Here is an 11,207-nt window from a genome sequence, read left to right on the forward strand (position 1 = left end):
CTCTCTCTCTCTCTCTCTCTCTCTCTCTCTCTCTCTCTCTCTCTCTCAAAATAATAAATAAACTTGAAAGAAAAAAAAAATGAGTGGAGATTTCTGCCAGAATCAGTTTTCCCCAGAGTTTTTGGTCTGAAGTCCTTACTGGTTCTTGAGACTAATTGGAAGGGAGAGAAGAGGAAGGTCACGGGGCAGGGGAAATCCTGAAAGGTAGTGGAATCGGCTGGGTGGTATTATGGTCACATTGTGGATTGTGAAGGAAAGCTAGCCTTTGTGGGAGTTCAGATCTGTGCCTGATTTTGAAGAGATAATGACTCTTTGGTGCTGCCTTTGGGTTAGATTTTATCCATGGGAGCTGGTGGGCAGTTTCTAGTTCAGTGTGACTGTAGTCCTTGCAGGATGTGGGGAGGACAATGCTGGACTCTTTTTTCATTCTTTCCCTGGTATTTTCTGCTTGCTCTGCCTCATTTCCATCTGCAGCAGAGGCTATCACAGTTTCATGGCTCTGTGAGGAGGAGCTCTGCTGGCAAGGTGCCCCCTTTATTTCCTGTAAAAGTCATTTTGTCTTGTTGGTGCTGCTAGAAGCTGGGCATATAGTGAAATCACACCTTGTAGATTCATCTTTGGGAGACTTGGTCTCATTTTCTTGCCACTCTCAACCTCCTTGGTGGTTTTCCTGAGACTGAGCATTGAGGTTGCTGGCATTGGGAGTCTGGTGTGAAACACAACTAAATGGTAACTTTAGAGTTTCTTAAGGGAGTTATTTAGCACTTAGAAACTGGGGAGGGCAGTGCAATGTTATTTAGCCCTTTTCACCTGGAATAGTTCTTTGGCAGTGGTAATTAAGCATCATTTCATGTGAAGGTAGCCACACCTGGTTAGCTTTGTTAGCCCCTTTGTCTGTGTTTGGAGTAAAGGACAGGATTCTGCTTCCAGGGAATCTTTGTTCAGAAGCCATCTCTGGTGAGTTGACCTCAGCTCTTTGCTGCGGCTGCTCAGCTTCCCTTTTTCACACTGGGTATGGCAGAGCCACAAGTGTCAGGGCTTTGTGTCCCCATCATGGACTAAGACCACGCTGCTCTGCAAGGCATTCTCTGGCGGAAACTGAAAGTAGGTTTGCATTTACAACAAAATGAGGAATTGTTCCTTCCTGTTGATCTGTGGTTCTTTAACTTGAGTGAACAGGCAAATCAGGCCCCTCTTCCTTAAAATTATACGTATTCTTAGGTTATGTGTTCTCTGTTCCCTCAGTTCAGTCTTTGGTCTAGTGCCTGAAGTCTGCATTTGTAAGAGGAGATTCTTTGGAAATGCTTTTATTTCTAGAGTCTCTTGTTGAAGCAGTTACTATTTTTTGTCTTCATGCTGTAACTGATCCTATATTTGAAATGTGGCGATGTTGGGACTGTGTGAAGAGCTTTGCACAGAGATAAAAGGAAGATTTAGGCCCACACACGCAGGTGCTAGCTTGGCTCTTACCTTCTAAGTGGGGAAGGGGTTCGTGCTTCCCTTTTAAAGTGATTGGTGGATAGTAGTAATTGGAACCACTTATTGATCCCTTGCTCTGTAAGGGTTACTTTGCTAAGCAGTTTCCATATCTGATCTGATTTAGTAGTATTCAGACAGACATGGAAAGGTTGTTGCCATCAACCCTATCATTTTACAGATGAGCAGCTAAGCTAACAGCAGAAGCTGCTTGAGGTTACAGAGCAGGTACATAAATGACAGAACTGTGACCTGGATGTAGGTCTGGGGGGGCTCCAAAGTTCCTGAACTGCAGTTCCTAAAGTCCTAGACTATCTCTCTGAGGCAGAGTTTTCCTAAAGGGCAAAAGTTGTCAGGGGCAGGTGTTTATTGGGAGTGTGTACACACATGCCTGATACGATGGTAGGGTGGGTGTAGATGGTCAGTATTTTCTGGAGCATGGTGGTATCTTGAGGGCCCTGACTAGGACTCTGGATCTGGTCCCAGTCCCTGCTCCTTGATTACTGGCAGTTTACTACCCTTTCTCTGGACGCTTGTGCAGTTAGAACTCGAAGAAGGAATTGGAACAGATGAGCATTTTTAGAAATTGTTGGCTACAGAACCTAAGCCCATTATGTAAAATTGGCTAAGAAGAAATGATGGGGGAGGGGAAGATATACTTGCAAACTTGTGTGTATTTCTCTGCCCACCCCAGAAGGCACATCTGTGAGCACATCAGGACTTTGAGAATCCATGTTTGAAAACTTTGAGTTTCCTATCCTTGGCATTCTGGAATTCTCTGACTCTCGGAGAATGAGTGGGATAGAGAAAAGGCCTTCAAGTCATAGTTATGTTAGATTTCAAGAGCAACAGAAATCTATCCAGAGTCACTTGTGCCATCCCGTTTCCTTGGCCCTAGAGAAGATCAGTTTGCTATGCATCTCTAGTTTTTTTTCTTACATCCCTTCTGTACTTAACTGACTGCTATAAGGTTGTCCAGTATACTGAGTTTTTAACCCCCAGAGGCCCATGTTTATTTATTTATTTTGAGGGTGAGAGAGAGGGAGAGAGAGAGAGAGAGCTCGAGGCATGAGTGGGTAGGGGCAGAGAGAGAGAGAGGGAGAGAATCCCAAGCAGGCTCCGTACTGTCAGTGTGGCCCAGCTTGGGGCTCGAACTCACTAACCATGAGATCATGACCTGAGCCGAAATCAAGAGTTGGACGCTTAACTGACTGAGCCACCTAGGTGTCCCAGGACAGGGGCTTCTTAAAGGAGACTGAGGCAGGGGGATGCACTTATTTTTTTCTGTAATTTACATGTTATTTGTTAGATATTATTTGTGGCTGTGGGAGAACTCTATTGTCAGCCACCTGCGGGAGGATTCCAGGGGAAGACATTCTTTTAGTTGTACAGGAACCATTAAAGTAGATTTGGGGCCTCTCTCCAGAAGTGGGCCTAGGCCACTATTGTCTATGGGATGGATGTATTGTTCTTTTCCTTCTGATTTATTGAAGCCCAGGTTAGGCTGTGTACATGATCAAGGAAACAAGTTTTGAGATGATCCCTTGTAGTTCTTTGGAAGTAAAAAGGGTCAGGGCCAGGATATTGCTGTCTAAGTAAGGATGGTGATCCATGAGTACCTTACCATAGTGCAAGTCATTTCAGAGTGGTCATTGATGCTCTGGGTCGGTATTTTGGACTAAAGGCTGAGGGACTTGGGAAATAGGCAGTTTGGGGTGGTGGAAGAAGAATTGGTCAGAGGTCAGCAGAGAGGCTTAGATGTTTGTTGTTGTTGTTATTGTTTTTAGAGAGGCTTAGGTTCTAATCCTACCTCTATTTAGCTCTGTTTTAGCTCTTTTTGGAACTCAGTGCACACCTCTTCATTTAAGGCCTCCTTTTTGAACGTGCCATCAAGAGTAAGCTTCAGAATTGACCTCAAATAGCTGAAAATGTTGGACTGTTGGGTAACATTACTAAATGTTATCCTTCTGGATGTTTGAAATGTCTGTAAAAGTGAACAGTTTTCATTTTGATGTAATTGGTGCTAACTTTCTTGGTAAGATAGATGAAGGGGTGTAGGCTTGGGTGGCTTGTTGGCATACTTGATCTTTTAAAATTTCATGAGAGGTGGGTTCTTAATGCCCCCATCCCCAGGCTGGCCAGAACTGTGTCATGGTTGCTTGGAAAGGGTATGTTTAGAGTCCATAGCATTACTTAGCATTGCTTCTGGGCTTGCCAGTGCTCTCACAATAGAGGCAGGAAGACAGGATCCCAGGCCTTTGTTGTAAGAACTCATCAATCATTGGTGAGCTGTCTTATGTAGAATCCTTTAACCAACCCAGCATAACGATATATCCTTGTATCTAGTTTTCTAGCCACTTTGTTCTGTTTGGTGACACTTGTGACAAATAATCAACTTTATTTTGTAATTACTGGGAATACAGTTTAGTACGTAATTACTAATTGTCTATAGCAGTGGTTCTCAGACTTTAGTGTGTACCAGAATTACCAGAGACACTTGTTAAAATTTATTTCTGTGACGCACTCTCAGAGTTTTTGATTCAGTTTATCAGGTGTGGTGCTGGTAACTTACATTTCTAACAAGTTCTCAAGAGTTGCTGATATTCCTGGTCTGGGCACCATACTTTGAGAAGCCCTGGTCTACGGTTAACCAGGTATTGTGTGAGAGAGACTGGTGTGGGATGTGGTCCCTGGCCTTGGAGAGCCTGCCTTTGATTTGGGATCTGCCTTCTACATGAAGGTAGGCCTAAGTTGAGACTCTGCAGGCAAGGGGACAAAATGAGTCTTTGAGAAGTTCAGAGCAGGGAAAAGTCTCTCTAAGTAGGAAGTCAGGAAGCTTTTACAGAACATATTGTGGTCATATGAACTGAGCACATTCCAGGCAGAAAATACTTTCATAAAGATGTGGAGGTGAAAATATCACAAGGCAGTTTCATTGGGTGGCAAGTAGCTCATTACTTTGAGTTGGTGGTTTTTGTATGGTGGTAATGAGAAACAAAGTTTGGAAAATAATTGGGCTCAGATTGCATTGGACTTTGAACACTACAGAATGAGGCTTTCATTAGAGGTGGCTAGCCATTGACAGGGCCCTGTTTAGGACTGGAGGAGAGGTGGCGTGGGGTGGAGAGAGAATGTATAAGAAGAAAGTAACTAGCCAGAAGGTCTTAGACTTCCTTGTTGCATTCTTTTGCTCCCAGCCCTTGGGATTTTTTTCCCCCCTTCCTGTTTGGTGGGAAATTGATTCTGAAAGCTGACTGATCATGTTTACGGGTAGTAAACCATTACATGATTACCAGAAGTTCACCGATAATCTTGACAAGGTTAACGGATTATTTTTTTTTTATCTCTGGGGCAAAAAAAAAAAAGGGGGGGGGGGGAGGTGGGTTCTAAGATGTAAAAGTTTGAAAATGTTGGTTTGAGTGCAACTAATGAGAAGTTTTGTATTATAGTTGGATGCCTTATTTGGGGAGAAGATTATTTGGATTTTCAGCTTCAGTCTTATAGCAGTGATTTTTGTTAGATTTTTTTTTTCCTAATGGAATAACTGACAATGTAGTGGCCCCATTAAGTGTTTTGGCCAAGTCTCTATTTTTAAATATTGTAACATGAAGGTCATTCATATAGATTATGAGATTAATGTTACCTCCAAAAACATGATACGTTTAGTTAGCAGTCATGTTTCTTTTGAAGTTTAACAGTTACTACCACTCTGAAGCCTAGAACATATTGATAAAAATTAATAATTCACCAAACAATAAATAAATCTGCATTTTCCTCACATTTTTAATTGTTTTATTGCTCTTTGTTCTTGGCCTAAATTCAGTGCATTTTTTTTCTTTTAATGAAACATCATAAAAATGAGCTGTTTTTTTTTCTTAAGTTTATTTATTTTGAGAAAGAGAGAGAGAGAGAGAGAGAGAGAACATGAGCAGAGAGGGAGGGGCAGAGAGAGAGAATCCCTAAGCAGGCTCTGGTCAGTGTGGAGCCCAACGTGAGGCTCAAACTCACGAACTGAGAGATCATGAGCTGAACCAAAACCAAGAGTCAGGATGCCCAACCAACTGAGCCACCCAGCCATCCCCCAAATGAGCTGTTTTTGATGGATTTTGATTTGTATAGATTAAGAGAAAACTTACTATGTAATGTTGACTAAGAAATGAAGGCATGCATATTAGTTATTATCTTGGACATAAATAAGACTGATTCCTAATATTGTAATTCTCATACATTTATTGTTGTGGTTGGAGCTCCCTTGTATTTATGCTTTGAAAAGTTTTGTTGCTTTCATGAAACTGCAACTTAAATCATGGTATCTCCTTGAATTTTAGGTACTTACACTGTGAAATTTTATGATGGAGTAGTTCAGACTGTCAAACATATTCATGTCAAAGCTTTTTCCAAAGATCAGGTGAGAAATGTGGTTTTGTGCTTTGTGGTATGAATAATACTGACATTGTAATTTTGTTTCTCAAATAAAGGCATTATATTTGTTTATGATGGCAAAGTCTTTATTTCCTTTACCTGACACAATTTCACTAGAAAGCAATATGCAGGTTTTCAGAAATTGTTAGTATTTTTCCCTCTCTGCCATTTCCTGTTATCTGTTTTCCTCATCTTTTCTCAAAAGTGTCTCCTTATTACTCTTTTTTTTCTCTCTCCCTGTGCCCTGTCCCCAGAGCTGTTACTCATCATAGGGAACGTGCTGAAATGCTTGAGGAAACCTAGAGTGTATTTTCTCCTCATCTAACTTAGTCCCTTCAGCTCAGGATCATGACTTGGTGGTTTCAAAACTGCAGTTTGGTGTGTATTTGGCAATCATTTGTGCTACATATGCCTGGTTTGAAAATTTTGTTTCCTTTTGTGCTGGTCACCATGCACTTGTTTGCTTGAGCATGGGACAAGAGTTTTTTTTTTTTTTTTTTTGGGACAGAGAGAGACAGAGCATGAACGGGGGAGGGGCAGAGAGAGAGGGAGACACAGAATCGGAAACAGGCTCCAGGCTCCGAGCCATCAGCCCAGAGCCTGACGCGGGGCTCGAACTCACGGACCGCGAGATCGTGACCTGGCTGAAGTCGGACGCTTAACCGACTGCGCCACCCAGGCGCCCCGGGACAAGAGTTTTGATACTAGAAATGTGGTCCATCTAGACATGACCATCTAGAAATTGTTGCCTACTCTTTTCATTTTTTCCCCTTTAGTCTTTTTTTCATGTGTATGCCCTAATGAAATAGTTGAGGGGAAAGCAAGATCAAAATTTGGATATTAATGTTTTAACAATTCTGATCATTAATAATTGTTACTCACCTCTTTGGGTAGTTTTTGATGTGACAGTATTTGTTGATGCTGGGACCTGTCTTTTCTTATGATCAAATGCTTATCACAAGTTTTAGTAAATTCTTCTGTACCTATATTTAACATTTTCAAAGGATTATGATACTTGGTATCTTTAAAGGTAGCCTTAAGAATGTTTTTGCCTTTTGCTGGTTTTCCTTTTCAGAAAATTGAAACAGTTATAAAGCTTTAGCCTTGAGGTTTTTTCTCTTCCATCGTTTGCTGCTTAGGCATCTAAGGAAGTGCTATACAGTACACTAAAATCGAATTTTGTGTGCTGCTTGGATGGCTTAGCCAGAGCATGTGACTCTTGATCACAGGGTTGTGAATTTGAGCCCCATGTGTGGCGTAGAGTTTATTTAAAATTTAAAAAGTGATTTTGGCCTTAAATTTGACAAAAGTTTTTAAAAGTTTAAAAGTTTTTATTTGTTTCTTTTGAGAGAGACAGAGACAGAGTGAGTGGGGGAGGGACAGAGAGAGAGAAAGAGAATCCCAAGCAGGCTCCATGCTGTTAGCACGGAGCCTGATGCAGGGCGCGAACTCATGAAACCGTGAGATCATGACCTGAGCTCAAAACAAGAGTTGGCTGGACTCTTAACCAACTGAGCCACTCAGGCGCCCCTTTGGCAGTTTTTGTGTTGAGTTTGTGGAGTAAGTTAATAATAGAGGACCGTATTAAGAATTTGTTCAGAATCGTCAGATTGTACCCAGAATCTCCCCAAATGGAAATGTAGGGCTCCAGATAACATTCAACTGTTTACTTTGCTGTACTGAATAAATTGATTGATAGCACTTGAGATGCTTTGGGTTGGAGATAAGCACCTTACCCACTGTGGATTTGTGGGTGCTTCATTTCCCAATTCCCAGCTGTCCCTGAGTGTCTCACTTCATCTCAGACCTGGTGGGTAGTCAGGTGCAGGCCCATGGCTCCTGCTTGTATTTGTTTTTTCAACAAGGGCATCATATTTAGTTAAAAGACTTCTCAGGTCTCTTCAGCCCTAAGAATGTAGGGTTCCATAAGGCTATATACAGAGCTTAACTTTCAATTTGCCTTTCTCTTTTAATCCTCTCCCTGCTCCAACTCTCAAAAAAGTACCCAGAAATTAAATACAAGGAAGCTCAAAGAGCTAAGGCAAGCCAGCCCAAGATTATCAGGCTCCCTCCCATAGGGACCAAAGTCTGGACGCTGGGGTTTCTACTCACAACTTGGTATCAAAAGCTGGTACAGAATAAGGTGGTTTCAAAGGCTAGCAGTAACTTGGCTCCAAGGGCCTTTCTGCAGTGGAGCACACCTAACAGGGCCAGGCTGGGTAAGAAGCGGTGTTTGTTGGCCTTGTTAAAAAGCTTCTTCCCTTAGGCATCTGGAAACTGAGTGCCCTGCACCCCCATAGGAGACCAGCCCTAAGGCCCTAGCTCCAGACAAGGCACCCAAGCGTTGGAGAGCAGCCCCTGGCCTGCAGCCATGGCAGTGGATGGTTATGTACCTCCAAAGCTTAACTCATTAAAAGTATCTGTCACAGACAATTTCTAAAGGTATTTTCATATATTACTAGAATAGATTGAGGTTTTTTTCTGTATGACCATACTGTTCTAAATGTTTTGATAATTTATGTGTTAGGGATATTTATCTTTTTTGAAGTTATAAAAATGACACATTAACTGTAGAAAATTTGGAAACTATAGAAAAGCACAACGAAAGTAAAAATGATGTAATTCTATTATCTAAATACAATTGCTCTTAACAGATTGGCATATATCCTTCTGTGTTTTTTGTAAATATTAATATATATTTTCAAAATTGGGGTCATATGGTTATATTAGTATTCTATATCTTGCTCTTTTTTTAATATGGGGGTTATATCTTGCTCTTTTAACAAAATAACATTTTCCTAAGTTCTTAATAGTATATGATAATATGGCTTTTCCTGGCTATTTAGTATTGTGTAATATGTATATAACTCTGCTTTGTGTAATTAATTCCCGAATGGTCATTTATAAGGATATTTGTAAATTTGAATATATAAGTCTGATTATTCTGTCAGAAAATTTAATTTCTATGAATTCATTCTAGTTCTAATTCTTTGACACAGATTGCCAACATGCTGCCCCTCCCCCTAAGGTGGTTGTCATTTATGATTCTGCCAGCAGTTACTGAGGAGTGCTTGCTCTCAAACCTGACTGCTTTCAGAAAATTTTGGGGATCTGAAAAATTTTCTTCCAGGGTCTAACCTTGTTTATTATTTATCCTTATGGGACAAATTAAACTTTCACTTACTGGATATTTAGGTACTCCTTCCAGCTTTTGTGAGAGATCTGCATGCCTAGTGCGTGCTTGGTGCTGGGAATTCCATATGCACTTGATATGGTGGTCCCTGCTGTTCCCTTGAGGTCTTGGAAGAGAGATACACATACAAATTTAATTGTAGTTTTGCAAACTCTAGAGCTTTCAGAGCTGACTTTATTAGGAGCAGTCATATTAGGACACACGATTTTTAGGATGCTTTAAAAAGTCATTTAGGAGGAAAGTAACCAAGAAGTAATACTTCTGTCCAGTGGACAAAAACTCAGTAGCTCAGGAGCACAGTAGGTGATTTATTGGCTTGGGCATAGCCTTTACCTGATTAAGGAAGCAAAGACCCTGCTTCTGGGTTAGACAGTCTTTACAGCTTTCCTGTTCAGCTTCCATTTATCAGTTTGTGTTCTTCTCTACACAGGGCATCAGCATCCACTGGCAAACTGAGCCAGGCCTCTGAAAGGCCCTGGGTCTGTGTAGTCATGCTTGGGACGAGAAGGATGTAGCTTGGAGACATTTTCTTAGAATACCTCTGTCAGAAAGATTGCTTTGCAGAAGAGGTCCCTGGGGTATTTGTCCCTTTAATTATCCATTGACTTAATCAAAATATAGATCATTCTGTCTCAGAAGGAATTGACCACGACTTTTTTTTTTTTTTTTTTTTTAAATTTAGGATTGGTTCTCAAGCCTCAGAGTATGGAAGGGTATTTTCAGTGGTTCTTTCCATTTTGTGACATAGCATATGTCCTGTTTTAATTTGTTTGTCTTCATATGTTTGCAAAAAAAAAAAAACCCACCTGATTTTATATTTGCAAGTAATTACAAAGTGTGTTTCATCGCTATTTTGCTCATTTTAGAATATTGTGGGTAATGCTAGGCCTAAAGAAACAGACCACAAAAGTCTTCCATCATCTCCTGATAAACGAGAGAAGTTTAAAGAACAAAGAAAAGCCACTGTCAACGTGAAGAAAGACAAAGAGGACAAAGCCTTAAAGACAGAAAAGCGACCCAAGCAGCCTGATAAAGAAGGAAAGTTAATCTGTTCTGAAAAGGGGAAGGTGTCAGAGAAAAGCCTCCCCAAGAACGAGAAGGAAGATAAGGAGAACATTTCAGAAAATGACAGGGAGTACTCTGGAGATGCTCAAGTGGATAAGAAACCTGAAAATGACATTGTGAAGAGTCCACAAGAAAACTTGAGGGAGCCAAAAAGAAAACGAGGCAGGCCTCCTTCCATAGCTCCTGCTGGTGAGTTTCCCATGTGGGGTCTGCAGTGGCAATGCCAGAGTGTTGTTCTGTGGCTCTTTGTGGTTCTCTGTCACTTCCATACTTCAATCCTTAATTTTTGTGCCTGACTTTGAATCGTTCTGTGATCTGTGGAGCAGAATTTAAGGGAGGTGTGTAGCCAGATGAATGTAAGTTGGGACACATGTCCTTTACTGAGCTTCTGGAGTGGTGTGTAACTGTCCACTAGATGCTTCAGCTTATGTGGTAAAACCTAACAAGCTAAGGCCTTTTGCCTGTGCCTATTCAACTGATCTCAATATAAGGAAGCTTAAAAGAACCTGGGATTAGGAAATAATAGTTTTCTTGAGAGACATGAAGGAGGAAAGGAGAAGTAAATACATGTGGGCATCAGATAGAGGCAGGGCCAAAGAACACTGGACCTAGGAAGGCATACGTACATTTTGAAGTTGAGCTCTCTGGAGAGTGATTATTGATTGGACATTTTCACAGTCTAAGTAAAAAGCTGAGTTGGGTACTTGGTAAGAGTTAAGGTTAAAGGTACAGATTTAGGGAAGAATGTATAGTTATTCTAAAAAGTTGAAATTTGGAATTCTTTAGAATAACCAAGAATGAAGCACATCCTGAATTTCTTCCTAGGCCAAACACTCCTTCTCTAGTCAATGCAGTGGCATGAAGAACACTTAGAATGTCTAGACTAAATGCTGGCTGTGATCATCTGGCAGTGGTCTTCAGACATTCTTGCTTGCATATTTCCTACATGAATATTGAAAAATTATGAATCCCCTAGTATGTTTTAGAGGGTATCTATTTTTATCACAAGTTTAAATAGGTGCAAATGATATATTTAAAATACAAAATAAGA

General features: G+C 40.9%; 1 pseudogene; it reads right to left on the reverse strand.

The window, feature by feature from the left end:
• Window positions 1-7,926: 7,926 nt before the first annotated feature.
• On the reverse strand, window positions 7,927-9,126 carry LOC125917801 (transmembrane protein 256-like; annotated as a pseudogene).
• Between the last annotated feature and the right edge of the window lie 2,081 nt (window positions 9,127-11,207).

This window comes from Panthera uncia, unplaced genomic scaffold (genome assembly GCF_023721935.1).
Source record: "Panthera uncia isolate 11264 unplaced genomic scaffold, Puncia_PCG_1.0 HiC_scaffold_2467, whole genome shotgun sequence".
NCBI classification, from domain to species: domain Eukaryota; kingdom Metazoa; phylum Chordata; class Mammalia; order Carnivora; family Felidae; genus Panthera; species Panthera uncia.